Genomic DNA, 16,262 nt, shown 5'->3' on the forward strand with positions numbered 1-16,262 from the left:
CAGGGGTACATCAGCAGATTTCGAGAGCAGAGCGTTTCTCTCCCTAGCTAGTCCGCACAGCTGGCGGAACTGGGTGGTCAATGTTTTGTTCACCATCAGTAACTGTCTGACTGCTTGTGTCATACCAGAGTGAGTCTCTAGCACTGGGGGTTGGCATCAGTTTGGTTGTTCCCAGCAGAGACTCAAATGAATCATGTTCGACAAGTTGGCGAAAGGATAAGCACCCACCTACTGTGAAACAGGGCAACAAATGAAGTAAAGATTCCACAAGTGTATCAATGAGTCTGGTATCTTATAAAGAGAACAAACCTAGAACCCAGCCAGGCTCCTGTTTGCCAGTGGAATTGAAAATCAAAGCAAGGATAGAGAAAGCGGAAACATAACTAGGTGCTAATATATTCCTAAACAAAACTAAGGCCAATGGTCACACAGAAAAGCAGGAAGGGAAATCTATCAGTTCCACACTCACGGGTTACAATTTTCATATTTTATTCCAAGGCAACCTACGTTGGCTCAAAAAGAGTCAGTGCGCAGGACAGTGAGCCTTAAATACATGGCAGAGTTCCAACAGAATCTACTGCAGTAATACCAGCGACAGAAGGGCGTCATAGAATAATGTCTTAGGTGAAAATTATAGGTGTATTATTTGAAAAGGGTACTAGGAAACTAGTAATAACTATATAAGAACAGAAATTAGATTTGTTTGCTATGCAGAAGCCTAAAATAGCAAGTGCACACAGCTCAGCATGAATTCCATAGGTCCATGGTGGCAGGATCGCAGGAGGTCACGCATCACATCAAGCCCTGGAATATTGTTGGACGACGATGAGATTTCAGGATGAAATACGAGCGAATGCTTGTGCAAGTAATAGCCAATGAGCAAATGTCCATTCCTGATGTCTCGTGTAGATCAGGGTGACGGATGCTTACTAAAAACTATATGTAAATGGGAGAGCACGCACTTCTTGACCTGGAGAATTATCACTTTTAAGTGCATGGAGAAATTCTCCATCATTGTTATATAGATTGTTTCCAAAACGGGAAAATCCAATTCCAAATCAATGTCACCATTCCAACTATCCAGTGGGAGCAATGAGGCAGCCTCTGCATGGTGCATGGATTAACATGCCACGCTCAAATAGCCTCCGGACATGCTATCCTTCAGAAAACAACAGTTTGGGTCGCAGCATGCGGTTGGTCTAAGTATTATTAAGAGTTACCTGAGCAAGTTAGCGACAGCCACTGCCCATACAGACCTGTCCTTACCACATAAATAACTGAGCATCGGGCAGCAGTCGTAAATATCCCTGTGCCTAGCCGGAACATCATCAGTACATTCCTACCACATGGAGGGCGAGGACACAGGCACTTGTTCCATCCATCAGCCTTAGACTGTCTGTACCCAGGATCACAGGCTAAGCTTGCATGGGCCTGTGCCTAGCCGGAACATCATCAGCAGTCATACCACATGGAGGGCGAGGACACAGTCGCTTGTTCCATCCAGCAGCCTTAGACTGAGTCTGTAACCAGGATCACAGGCTGAGCTTGCATGGGTCTGTGGCTAGCCAGAACATCATCAGCAGTCATACCTCATGGAGGGCTAAGCTTGCATGGGACTGGGTGGAGGGGATTCCAGGACCCTGCACCCCTCTTGTCATCCTAATGTAAATGCACCACCCTGGAGAATGAAGATGAACTCTCCTCAGCATTCAAGTCTTCCATTTTCCTGTCGGATAAGCTGGGTGATAAGGTTATCTATGGGCGGCCCTCCTTTCTTATTTACCGAATAAGGGCGATCTATCCAAAAAGGAGCTAGCTAATAAAGTACTTAAGATCCGACTGTCTGACTCAACTCTGCAAAATCTCAGTGAAATAATTGCTTGAGAGATAACCTCTCAATCGCCTGTTTATGTCATACACACTGAACTGGGTCTAAGCTGAACAACAGCAAACTAAAATTAGGTGATCAATAAAGAAGTGGAGAGAAAAGAGGTAATGTAGATTTAACCCAGCTGTTCCTGTGGTTAAAACTAAGTAACATCTGCTTGCTCTGATCTCTACTGACCGATCAGATAAAACAGCGCGAATATCATTCGCCTCAAACTGGGCCAGGCACATTTGTGACAACCACTGACTTTCTACATGCATGGATGTACGTGAGGCACTTCTGTAGCGGGAAGCAGGCTAGGAGGAATGGAGCAGAGTACAGGAGAGTTCTACCGTCCGAGGCAGAGAGGTGAGCAAAGGACACCGCCGGGGATGAAGAGGGGGCGGAGGCAGTAAAGGTGGGAGGGCAGGGGGTTACGGACCCCGTGCCAGGCAACTAGACTAGCATCTAGTGAAACCCGCGTATATCTCGAGTGGATGATCAGTCACCGTCTAGCGTGTTTGCACTTCATTTACTTTTCATTTCCTGCACTTGGAGGATTGATAGGGGCGCCAAATAGCCCAGCAGGTCAATGCAGCAGCTGTGGTATCTCTGCGGCCTCAGCGTCACCGGGTGAAATCTCGGCTATGTTGACTCAGCCTTTTATCCCTTTGCCAGAGATAAAACAAGAACAATGTTTGCAAATACAGTCACAAAGGCCACTGTTGGCAAGACCGGGATAGTTTCTGTAGCGCTTTGTTTGACATAAGCGTAAAGACGAGACGAGGCACATGCCATGTATCTTTCCAGGATATGTTTAGAAATGGTGTCCGAAGACAACAGCTTGCAAATCACCTCTCCGAAGCAATAAACACAAAAACAAGCCTCTCTTTGTAATGGTTGAAAACATTTTTATGACTTAGGAATTGTTTAATGAGCTCCAATAAATGGGTAACAAAATGTGCAACGTGTTTGTGTGTGTGTGTGCGCGCGCAGAGGATTACAGGAGGAAGAAGTGTGAGGAGTCATTCATTCATGGCTGTTAAACGCAGCTGTGCAGAATCCAAGGCAACGGGATAAATCAGAGGCGAGGAACCAGCCCATCAAGAGGAAAATTACAAAATTAGGGCAGGGGGGCTCGTTTCATTTAGAAGAGTGACATTAAGACAGATGTCACGGCAGAAAGAAGGCGTTTAGGTCCGTGTTCTCGCTGCTTTAACCAACTCACTTTGACTCAGCTGAGCAAAAAATGAATCTATTTGCAATGGGAAATCCCGGCGGTGACTCACACAATTGAGATGGACAGACTACACTTGAAAAAGTGACTGGGATAAGTTTTTCAAGTATAATGTCCTTTATACAATCACAAATGTAGTGTGAATTGCACCTCTAGAAAGGAGGCTGCTCTCTGGTGTTGAACTTAATGACTGGGGCAAGGGGTTTGTTGTGTCCCTTTTAAAAAATACGTTTATTATTTCATCAATATCAACTAAAAATCAATAAAAGCGATCACATTAAGCCTCCAACACCTAAATCAATGGGGTTGCTTTCTAAAAACCAAATAACCTGACCATCACATCGCCCAGTCACATTTTGAAAAGTGATCTTTTTAGGTCTCGGCTAGCGATGGCTGCGCTTGCGCAGTCTCGCTCGCGAGACATAATGACTTGGGTGAAGAGGGGCTTGAACCCGCCCCTCTTCTTCCCTGTTCTCCATTGGCTGGCCTAGTAAATGCTGGCCAGCCATTGGAGAAGAGGTCCCGTCACTCTAATCCTGCCCCGTCCTTTTCGGATCGGGGGGCGTGTTTTTTGCGAGAAGTCTCAGGGAGGAGACAACAGCAAAACACGCCCCCCAATCCGAAAAGGACACTCCCTTCCTCCGAGGCATTTTCTGCTTCGCCTCGGAGAAAGGCGGTGGTGTCTTCCGGTGCCCTCGGCTTGTTTGTATGGCAGCCAGAGAGGTCACTTGTGACTTGGTGGGTGCAGGACTTGGGAAAGGGGTTCATCCACTGGGCTGAAGGTGGACTGGCCATGCGACATTCCGGGTAATATGAATGCAGTCAGTGCTAAAGATCAGTTCTGTTTTTAATCATGTTTATCTGCACACACAAAAAACCCAACTGAATTCTAACAGTGATTGGTTCATGTTTGAAGTGCATAGTTGTGCGCTCGTCTAATAGGAAGGAAGCGCGCGTATAATGTTCATTTCCTGCGTCACAAGAACAACTCGTTAACGCTATTTGTATACATACAATATAAGTCCGTGTTTGGGTAAAATACGTTAACCTAAAATTCTTTTGTAAACATGTTAAAAGCATGTTTTCGATTGATTATGTTGCCCACCCACTATCGTGTGGTTTTATTTTTGTTGCAGAAATACCGTCTTTCTTTAAAAGATGTTGGCGCTTACTCCATTTGGTCACGCAGGTAGATAGGTTATTTTTCGGGTTACCTAATGCGGGCTCCCGCCACACCCTTCTTCGGTACGGTCTGGCTTCACGCCCCCCTGCTCGTGGCTTCCAGCCCGGTGTTTCTGTGGTCCAGTTTCCCGCATGAAGGATCCGCGGGGTTTCCCTGCCACCACGAGTATTTTGTGTGTAGAAAAGGAATGAACCGCAAACCGATGCATCCAGCGCCTAGAGTCTGGAACCAAGCTCTCCATTTGAACATCTTCACTTTGCGATCGTTTTAATAGCTTCATAATTAAAAATCCGATCCGGTAATTTGAATAATCATATCTTTTTCATCATCTCTTGAATGTTCTAGAAGGTGGATTTGATTGACAACTCTTGAGTACGTCTGCGCAACAAGCTGCCGTGCCCCCCCCCGCCTCCCTTCCCTTTTCTAATCCTGCCCCGTCCTTTTCGGATCGGGGGGCGTGTTTTTTGCGAGAAGTCTCAGGGAGGAGACAACAGCAAAACACGCCCCCCAATCCGAAAAGGACACTCCCTTCCTCCGAGGCATTTTCTGCTTCGCCTCGGAGAAAGTCGGTGGTGTCTTCCGGTGCCCTCGGCTTGTTTGTATGGCAGCCAGAGAGGTCGCTTGTGACTTGGTGGGTGCAGGACTTGGGAAAGGGGTTCATCCACTGGGCTGAAGGTGGACTGGCCATGCGACATTCCGGGTAATATGAATGCAGTCAGTGCTAAAGATCAGTTCTGTTTTTAATCATGTTTATCTGCACACAGAAAAAACCCAACTGAATTCTAACAGTGATTGGTTCATGTTTGAAGTGCATAGTTGTGCGCTCGTCTAATAGGAAGGAAGCGCGCGTATAATGTTCATTTCCTGCGTCACAAGAACAACTCGTTAACGCTATTTGTATACATACAATATAAGTCCGTGTTTGGGTAAAATACGTTAACCTAAAATTCTTTTGTAAACATGTTAAAAGCATGTTTTCGATTGATTATGTTGCCCACCCACTATCGTGTAGTTTTATTTTTGTTGCAGAAATACCGTCTTTCTTTAAAAGATGTTGGCGCTTACTCCATTTGGTCACGCAGGTAGATAGGTTATTTTTCGGGTTACCTAATGCGGGCTCCCGCCACACCCTTCTTCGGTACGGTCTGGCTTCACGCCCCCCTGCTCGTGGCTTCCAGCCCGGTGTTTCTGTGGTCCAGTTTCCCGCATGAAGGATCCGTGGGGTTTCCCTGCCACCACGAGTATTTTGTGTGTAGAAAAGGAATGAACCGCAAACCGATGCATCCAGCGCCTAGAGTCTGGAACCAAGCTCTCCATTTGAACATCTTCACTTTGCGATCGTTTTAATAGCTTCATAATTAAAAATCCGATCCGGTAATTTGAATAATCATCTTTTTCATCATCTCTTGAATGTTCTAGAAGGTGGATTTGATTGACAACTCTTGAGTACGTCTGCGCAACAAGCTGCCGTGCCCCCCCCCCGCCTCCCTTCCCTTTCTCGTGTAAGCCTTTTAAACAAATTCATATAATAATAACCGCAAAACTATTACTCCCAGAATTGAAAATGATACTACATATTACCTAAAACAAAAAAAGCTGACTGACCATTGGAGATCACCAGTGGTCCCGGTCCATCTCTTCTGTTGCCTAACGAGCTGCACGTGCAAAGCATGTTTCTAGTGTGAATCTGGAAAAAGAACCGTGCGATCATTAACACAATTCTTGGTGTCTATTCATTTAATTTATTTCTTAATAAAATAGGCCCTCAGGAATTTTATAAGGAAATTGACATCACCGTGGTATTTGCCTTTGACGTCTCGGTGAATTGTGTATGCAAATTAGTCCACCATTATATTTAGAAAACTACAACCGGGACATTTGCGATCGTCATAAAAGAAAACGAACATTTATGTAAAATACATTTCTGGCTTTAAATTGGGGGGGGGGGGTGTCTTACTTTCACCAGCAATATTTACAAGCAGTGGTGTCTATAAAACCTGCGTAGCCAAATATATTTAGAACAGTAACGAGATAGTGGTTTACTCTGCGGCTAAAGGATCAAAAGAAATACAATTACCTAATAATATCACGTATTTGCCATACGCTCTGTGTCCATGCCTCATACACTTGTTAAATATCCAATTCACCGCCTCTGACAGGTCTCTGTCTCTCGAAATGCTTCGGGGCACATAACATGTTGCCCTATGCCTTCTCCGATCTGCTTCGTCTGCTAACGTTTGCAACGGTCTCGGCATTGTTGAAGTTGGAGCTATTAGTATTGCTCATGACATTATTTTTGTTTGTTTTTGTTTTTAACAATGCCGTTTATTTAAATGTTTTGAAAACAAAAACATAAACTAAAAGAATGCCGTGAGCAATGGCAATAGCTCTAACTTTACCAATGCCGAGACCATTGCATTGTAAATGCTTGTTTTCAAACAGTAGTTAGTTTTTACTCAAACCATTCATATTTTCATAACTTCTACCTGTCTTTGAATATGAAGTTCAGGAAAGCTAAGAACTGACACGCAAAGGAGAGAGTGGATAAGCAGAAGTGCAATTTGTGGATGTTGCAAATAGCCCCCATATTTTGGGTGTACGTGGGGAGACTGACAAAGAAATTTCAATGTTCTGGCATATAACTTGCGATACCGTCCACAGATGAGCGGTTTACCAGCCCGCAACATGCAGCGGTGCTCGTGCATATAGTATCTGTCAAAAAATATCCCATTACTTTGTGTTGCACCTTTCCTTCTGTGGACTTAAAATCCTTCAAGTCACAGACGCACAAAAACAAAATGGAAACCTAGTAAAAGAACATTCCAAACTCCTACGTGGACCTACCGCTTATTTCCATAAAATAATCCGAGCATGGAATTGACGATATTGGGCTTGCCATATGAATTTTCACCCTGAAATCCAAGGATTCACCACAAAATATACTGGGAGTTGTTGAACTATTGGGGTCTGTTTGTACGGTATTACGATTTCTTGCTGTACATTTGGAGAGAACTGCATATTGAATTTTGCCTCTACTCCATTCAGCTTAACTATTCACTTCCAAAGACCCTGCTTCTAATTCACTTAATTACACAGAAAGTTACACCAGACACAGATTAAATCCGCATTATAAACTCATTAAGTGAATTAATCTAGTCAGAGTCAAAAAATATGCTTTTTCTCCAAAAGAAAGGATAAAACAACAATGCAGCTGAACCACGCTAAAGAAGTTTCCCTTTACATTGGCTTTAAAAGAAGAATTGGGCTTACATTAAGTGAGCTAGAAAGGGGACGGGGATAAAAGGAGCATGAGAATGGACACAATAGCAGATGGCATGGAGATAAAACAAAGAATTAAAACAAGGCATACAAGGAAAAGGTAGGTTACAGAAATCTTACATAAAAGCTGGCAATCCAGAGGGAAAACAAATATAAAGAATACGGCAAAGAAAAAGCAAGCAAGGACTAGACACACAGAGTGAACGCATGCAGAAGAGTGCCACTTTACACGTACATCTTGAATACTTCAAACTTTAATACCTAAGCTGACTATAGGAAGAGATCTAGATCATATCACTGGTGAATAAGCTACTCATTAGTGGAAACGAATGGGAAGGCAAATTTAAGGCCCAACTAAGGTGAAACCAGAAAAAAATTGTTTAATGAGAGATTCAACAGTCACCACTTTTGTGCCCTGAAGAAGGTCTTGTTGAACGAAACACCTTGGCTACAAGCAATTCTATGAATACAAGAACACATATATTCACACACACACGCATGCACACTCTTAACGGTTTATTAATGAACAAATCTGGATGTATGCATTCCCTGTCGCTAAGTAGACTACATTTATGGACTCATTTCAACTTAGAGGAGCGTGTGGAGCATATTGTTCTTTAATGTAAGAAAGGAGCGGTTGTATACAAAATTGGAATGGGCAATATGGGACAGAGTGTATGCAGAAAGAAAATAGAAAAGAAACATACCAATTATATGGAGTACAAAAATAAGCTGTTTGAGGCAAACAGATCAAAAGAGAGGAAGTACATGACTAACACTTAATGGCAGAGACTCATTATGCTTGAAAAGTTCTGATCTATCGAAGACACTTGGATCTTTCTCTACCTGGTAAAGAGCATGGAAACTCGTTAGACACGTTCAAGCTCTGCGTCTTCTGGGCTGGCTATGGAATTTGAAAACCTATGCAAAATTAAACAAGCAATGGCAAAACCAATAGGCCCCCCCTTTGAGAGGTATTGGTTCTGCAAATGTCATTTGATCATGCTGTGCGACGTATAGCATGAACAAAAGGAGAAGAAAAAAAGGACTTGCTGAAGTAGCTCAAGGCAGCCAAATGATTACGAAAGCACACATGCGTTACCATGCATGCCTGCTTCCAAAATGACACGAAAGAGATTTACATTTTTTTTTACTAAATTAAGTATACAGAATTTGTAAAAATTCAACAAAAAAATAGGGCTGTGGAGTGGGGGAAAGGAGGAGCGATTGTTGGGTGGGAAGCAATTGGGTGTGAGTGGGGGGGAGCAGTACAAAAGGAAAAGCAACATGGCGGACAGGCAGAAGCACACAAGCCAATGAGAGCAACAGGGAGGGTGGGGGGGGGAGAGAAGCACATGGATGGAAGAGAGCAACACAGAGAGTGGGGGAACCCCACGATGAGCACTAACAACATAGAGCAGGGAAGGAGAAGTACATGAGGGAGAAAACTGGAAAACTCAAGCAGTCTCTTAGAGTGCTTGAGCAAAAAGGAAAAAAATAAGTTCCCTAAAAATGAGGAGTGGAAGGAAACAAGTAAAAAGGCTATTCTCCAGAGAGGAAACAAGCACATTATGGTCAAGGCAAGCCATGGAATAAGAAGCAATCCAACCAGCGTTAAGCAATGGGCAGGCTTTACACCCATGGTAAGTTCTTGGTAAGCTGACAGTTGGTCCTATTCAACCTAACAATTGAGCTGTTTGGTTGGTTGTTTGGCCTAATAAAAAAAAAGGAAGGCAAGAGACCTTATCTCTTAGAATGTCCTTTGCACTTTTGAACGCTGGCGATGGACTCAGTAGTGCACAATTGGGAGCGCAGGAGATGTGAAATGCCAAGTTAACACCAGCACCAGAGCATGAAGGGCTAAGGACCACCGCAGATATGAGTATCTGGGGCAGTGAACCAACACCGCCCTCAGTCATATAAAAAGGTGGACCACTACAAACTTTAGCCATAGGGTTGGTGTGGAAGTTCCTTTTCAATCAATCATTTACACACAAACGTAAGCCTCATTAGCATAAGTGTGCATGTAAAGACACATATTCCCAGCTCCAGGCATCAATTCCCTGTAGTATGAAAACGACATAATGCGGAATTATGGTAGTATGGCTGCTCTGAATGACTCATTCTGTTATCGACACTGAGCCCTTTTTAAATTAAAACTTTGTGGACGCAGTAGGGTTGATGTCGCATATATATGCGGTTATTCTATTTTCCTAGTTTGACTTCCAAGTTTTGTAATTTAGAACTCTAATTCCAGGGAGTCCTTATTTTAAATAAGCATTGGTAAAGCCAAAAGGTCTGACCTTGCAAAGCTGGCGCTATTCATTTATAACTGATCATTTATTGTAAGCATATGGCAACAACATAAAAAGGAACAAAGAAAGCAAGTCTGCTTTCAAACGAGGTGTCTGTATGCTTAAACTAAAATGTTCGAAATAAAAAAAGCAACTACTGCATATCATTTTAATAGACGTGTGCTTCTCAGCGGTTAGCGGTATCTAAAACAGGCAAAAAGAAACATTTTAAAGATCTAATGGACATCAGGAAAACACAGACAAAAGGGTATTATTGGCTTTAAATAGCTGTATCCTACCGACATAGTTTAAACACACAAGGATGACTAACAGAAATAAAAAACGATACAGAATGGAAAGAAAAAAAAGCATTGGCAAAGTCAAATTTTTGCCCAACAGCCCTGGCACTGAAACGCAATTCTTTTTGAGTGAATGTGCACATGTGATCAGGGAAAAATTGATGTCACTCAGTGATAAATCCAAGAGCTGAAGTGGGCCGACCTGATCGCCCATGCTTGGTGGAAGAAACCATATATTACATGAGGCTGATGCTGTAAAAGATTAAGCAGACACTTGGCCAGTCTTCAAAAGTTTACATTTACTTTAAATAACCTATTTAGCCCAGGAAGCATTGCTCATTTTCTCAATTATAATTTTTAGGGCTACTGGGGATAATTGTAGACATTGCAAGGGGCTTGGGAAAGATATTTAGTTCTTTGTAAGGCGTTATGGTATACCCATATTCATTTATTAGACATAATAAATGAATATGGGTAGAAAACCGAAAACCAGGCAAAGCTTTGTTTATTGGAAGGGGTGTATTCATTTCCAAGTCCCGCTTGGCACCATTTTTCCCAAAACTACTGAATATGAGCACTTCTTTGCACGCCATCTTGCAAAACTTTCTGATTTAGAACAGGATATTTGAATTCCTTCCCTGCTCTGCACTAGTCTCCTAGAACATACGGAAATGCTTATGTATGTTTAAAAAAAAACAGTGGAAGCTTATCTGAGTCGACGCCACATGCACTACGTTACAAAACTGCCTTTTAAATGGAGCGTTTTCACAAAATAAAACAGCAGGGATCTAAGGCGGCGACACATAAACCACGCTTAACATGAGATGAGTATGTTGGCTTAAGGGCCCCGTCGGCTGTCAGTGTGAGGTGCACCATATGTCACGCATTTCCCGGGCGTGCTTTAGTCTAACACCCCTGCCCATCTGAGTGCTTGCCATCTCTAATGCTTGACCGCTAACTGGCGCTTTTGATGAGGAGCCCCGAGGAGGAGCTAGTGTAAATCAGCGGCCATTAACGATGACAAGAGAACACGGAACATGACTTCATCCGCAGTGAAATACAGCCGCGAAAGAGCGGGAAATGCAGCCAAACCCACGGGAGGCTGGGCCGCCAGCTCCCCGCACACAGCTAGCGCAGGACACCGGGCAAACTCAAGCCAGGCCCCGGGCTGGGACCGGATTATCACATTCGATTTACTGCCGGCGGCTTTAAAAGCGCGTCCCATGACATCTGCTCTCAATAGGAGGCTACACATGGCGAATATGGTGTCCACTGAAACGGCGATCCGCACGCGTTCTGTCTTTTACATGTTTTTTTATTGTTTATCATTTAATAGGAGCACTGCATCCAGGAAAGGCGAACGGTGGGGGCTCCCTACCTCCTCACGCCCCCCACATCACTTCCAGCCCAACCCCGGTCGCTGTCGTAAACTACAATTCTACACTTTATTCTAGTCGTGCTCAGTGTTTTTGTCCATCGAAGTAATTTGTGTGGGTACACCTTGCTCCAAATACCTCCGAGGTAACCGCCGAACCATCGAGGCCCGGTGGACAGCATACAACTTTTACAAAGTCACACACCGCATCAGCGGCGTGCTGTGTCTGGGATATCCTTGACTCCAAGGGAATAGCCATGATATTAAAATGCCCCCACGTTGACCCAAAGGTCTGATACCATCAAGCAAGCCAAGCACGTGAGCCTCACCCTCTCTTGAAGAGCTCCCTTGTCTCCTCCATCCATGCACCTATCCATTGGTTTCACACTTCCATCCACCATTCCACCTTTACATTCGGCCCTCCATTCATTCATTCTTTCATCCATCACGCAGTCTATCACCATTCCATCCATTCACACATCCATCATCTATGCATGCATTCGCCCATATATCCATTAACCCATACATCCATCCTTTTATGTACACATCCATCAATAAAGCGTTGTATCCATCAATTTATCCTTGAGGAGAAGTCGGAAATTCTCCTGTACGGGACATTCCCCTCCCAGTTCCGAGAATCTCTATGGCCAGAGGAACGTGCCTGCCTCTTCGGGGCAACCTGCACGAAATCTGGGTGTTTGGTTTGAGAAAAATCTCTCCTTCACTATCCAGATAAAGAAGCTGACAGGGTCCTGTTTTGGGCTACTTAAAACTCTTAAGAAATTTCTCCCGCTTCTTCCTAGAACAGCTAAGGAAACAGTGGTTTGGGCCTTGCTAATGCGCTCTATGCCGGCTGGCCGGACTACCTTCTTCAGAAACTGCAGACTGTCCAGAATGCTGCTGCTAGACTTGTGTTTAACATCCCTATGAGAAGCAGTGTTCGGCAGTATCTGTGTCAATTACACTGGCTGCCGGTGGCCAATCGCGTCAAGTTTAAAGCATTGGCATTAGCCTATCGTCCTCTGAATGCCCTGGGTCCTGTGTGTCTCCAGAAGAGGTTCCTGTTTTATACTCCTGCCAGACACCTGCGATCATAATCTCAGTGCCTGGCATATACTCTTCGCTTTCGGCTTACAAGAAGGTGGGGCAGCTCAGTTGTTGCGAGAGCGGCTACGATCTGGAACTCACTTCCTTTGGCTCCCCGCAGCATTTGTTGTTTCACAAGCACTTTGGAAAACGTGAATGCCACTTGTCCTTTCCACAACAAAACTGCTGCATCAATTACAAAGACTGTCTATGCAGAGCACATTTCTGCATAGGTCTATTGACTACTGGGAAGTCTATGGCAATGTATTCAAATGTACCATTTGTAGCTCTGCCTTCTTGTGATTAAGTGGTTGTTTGTTATTTTTTTGTGGTTCTATTTAGCAGGAGCATGACCACAGGGCATTGGAGCACTTTACCATAGCACCAGAATATGTTACACGCAGACACAAGAGAATTAAGTGATTTACCTGGAACCGCAGGATGCTGGGGCCAGGATGTGAATCTTGGTACCAAGTTCCCAAGTCGGCAGCTTTAGCCATGAGACCCTCTACTCCTTCCTTGTGTGAGTGAGTGGGCAGGTGTACATTTCTAAAGCACTATTATTAACTGAGCCATCTCTAAGCTAATGTCTTTGAAAACCAGGCCCTTGTTCTGGTCATGACAGTTCACAAGAGGAATGAAGGAAGAAGACCGATATCATGAGCCCAACAGTGACATCACCATCTGTCTGCATCAAGATCAGTTTTTCCTAAAAATGGGAATGAGCAGCTGTAGAACACACAATCTGGCATTCTGTTCGACATTTCTGCGCCAATGACAGACAAAGTCCTATCTGTTGCTTTCAGGAGATGTTTTTCTAATGTTATAAAGTTCAACTTTCTATGTGTCACTAAAGTCTAGATAGGATGCGTTTGATATCCATAAAATCAAATGGGAACCAATTTATTTTGGCCTCAGTAGCTACACTGTGTTGGTAAAAGGTACCATTCAAATAAAACCTGGCATGGTGAATCTTGAGTTTTTTTCTCTGTCCATTCTAGTCATTCATAACAGGCATTAACATAGGTGTGACAGGATGTAAACCCCTCTAAAAATGTGATTATCATATATTTAATCATAATTTTTGGATTTCATAGGTGAAAAAACTGATCACTAAATTATTGGGGCTTACATGGGATTACCATTTTGTTGTTGAGGAGAAACGACACTGTTGAATATGTATGTCAAATAGGGCTAAATACACGGGGGCAGGGGTCCTTGGGAAGAATTTAAAACGTAACATTTCTAGCCCTTGTGAAATACTTATACACTTTCTCTTCAATACCCCTACAGTGTAGTGTCTCCCTACTGAAGTCAATATATAAAGTAGCTTTAGGACCACCTCCTTCACCAGGGCTTCTCATGCCTTCTCTATTGGCGGATCCAAGTGGAAAATGAAGATATTACATTATTGAAACTTTAATCATTTAAAGGGTTAAAGTCTTTTTCGAAAAACAAATAACTCAAGATCCTGGTGAACTGTGTTAGGTAGCCAGGGCCCAAGAAATTGCTAAATAGCCACAATACTGTTAGACAAGTGAAGTTACTCCCTTAGCCTGTGCCCTCAGAGGACGTTCTATCATGGCCAACCACTCTCCATTTCCCAGTAGGCCTACATCTGATTGTTACTTAGCCTCTTCTATAGCACCCAATCTGCCAATAGCATGGCACGGCACCTGTCCAAATCGGACTTGAGAATTCCCTGAAATTTCTCCTTTTCCTCATCTCACTAGCATGCTGGGGGCCCACTGTGCCTGGAAATGTCTCATTTTTGACACAGAAACATTAACACAAGATCACTCAATCTGGGAAGATGGTAGCATTCTGCATAAACCCACTCCTTCCACAAGGGCCCTTCCTCGTCCCCTTATGTATCCCCTTTCCGCATCCCCTCATTTATATCTCTCCTGCAGCCCCATCAGTGTTTCAAGGTGAACTCATGGTGATGTAAAGTGATATACAGAATAATAAAATAACGTAATATTACTGCTCAGAGAGACATCCACTCTGGTCATGTGGGGGAAAAGCCTTTTTCATCCCAAATGACCAAATGGTGGGACTCCTTACCTTAGTACGCAGAGAATAGGGACCCTCCCAGACCTTCAGAAGAATTAACTATCCTGTTCTCAGTCAAACCATCCAAGCCCATCTATATGTTTTCACAAGACAACCTAACAGTGAAAATGTTTGTGCCAAAACAAAGAAGGAGTTGATCCAGCACCAATAAAATTCAACCATTACAGAAGTCGGAAAACAGAGGCTGGTGGTGCCCTACATTCATCATCACTACTAGCATATCTCTCCAATAACCCCAATCTCATAGTGGAGAGGCCAGGAGAAGGAAGGGGCAAGACACTATCATGAGACTGCCTCAAAAAGGTGGAGAACAAGTGCTTATGGGTGTTATCTATGTACAGTGAGCTTGTACTTTTACATTCCAATATAAACATATTTAAAGTGTTGATAAAGCTACACTGTAAACCATAATAAACAGCGTGATTATTATGAGCATGCTATACAATACAGGTTTCAACGTATGCGCGTGAAACCCACTTTAAAAGGGGTACAGAGTCTTTATATCGTCTTCGCTTAGATTTAGATACATGATTCAATATCTTGGGCTTGGCTTGGGCAGTTCCACAAAAGCAGCACTGAAAACAACCTCCTCTACACCTACAGGTGTCCCCCAGATAAGAGAATATTAGCAAAAGAGGTCGAGAACTAGTCGCCTGACTCCTACAAACACGAGTGAGTAGTTACGTGATTTCAGAGCCAGCCGAAGAGTAGGACTGCATAAGGTTTTCCCTTAAAACAGGATGCGGTTTGGGATACCCCTTTAGTGGGACTCTCAGGGGCGCTTTCACACATTTTACGTCACACCACTGCAAGTATGTAACTTTGTAATCAGCATTAGACTTTGTTGGTATTTGCATATTATGCAGAATACCACACGCCATTACCATCTGCTGGAAGGATTCATTAGAAGGCCTCTCGTGAATTATCTGAACGCCACACAAGTTCGCCCTGCCATTTCTCCCCGTGGCCAACATATCGTTTGCATGGACTGTGCATTTACACCGACCTGAAGCCCACTAAATAAAAGACTGTTAGTACAATAGTTGGGTGAGCTGGATATATGCTATAGGTAGTTGGGCGAAAGGGTGTCTGTATGATCAATACACATTGATTATTAGTCTGATTTGAGTACAAGCATTGGCCAAGTCCATATGTCCAGCTATTTTGTAAGGTTTCTATTAGAAGAAAACAACTGTTCTTGAGTTAATGAACGAGTGATTGTGAGAATAACTACATCTTCGGAATTAATGACAATACAAGTAATTGATTTTTTTTTTTTAATTAAGTGATTTGTGACTGTAAGAGTGCATGACTAAAGGCTTGAATTAATTATAGCTTAGATGAATTACAGAACAAACAAAACGATACAAGAAATCCTCGATTCACCCGCAATTTAAAAATAATGTAAGCTGATAGTTCTGGGTTTAATGTGCTAAACACAAATAGAACGTGACCCATGAGAGGAAGCCAGCAGGAGTGGCCAGAGAGGGCTATATTTGTAAAGTAGTACCTCAGACAATTCAACGTAAGTATCTCTTTGGAGGAGGTCGAATAGATCCAAACATC

At 43.4% G+C, this 16,262-nt stretch overlaps 1 protein-coding gene across 4 annotated transcripts in view; it reads right to left on the reverse strand.

The window, feature by feature from the left end:
* Positions 1-16,262, reverse strand: part of SULF1 (sulfatase 1) — a 285,427-nt gene that overhangs the window by 205,894 nt on the left and 63,271 nt on the right. The gene's annotated exons all lie outside the window — the stretch shown is intronic.

This window comes from Triturus cristatus, chromosome 5_1 (assembly GCF_964204655.1).
Source record: "Triturus cristatus chromosome 5_1, aTriCri1.1, whole genome shotgun sequence".
Lineage (NCBI taxonomy): Eukaryota > Metazoa > Chordata > Amphibia > Caudata > Salamandridae > Triturus > Triturus cristatus.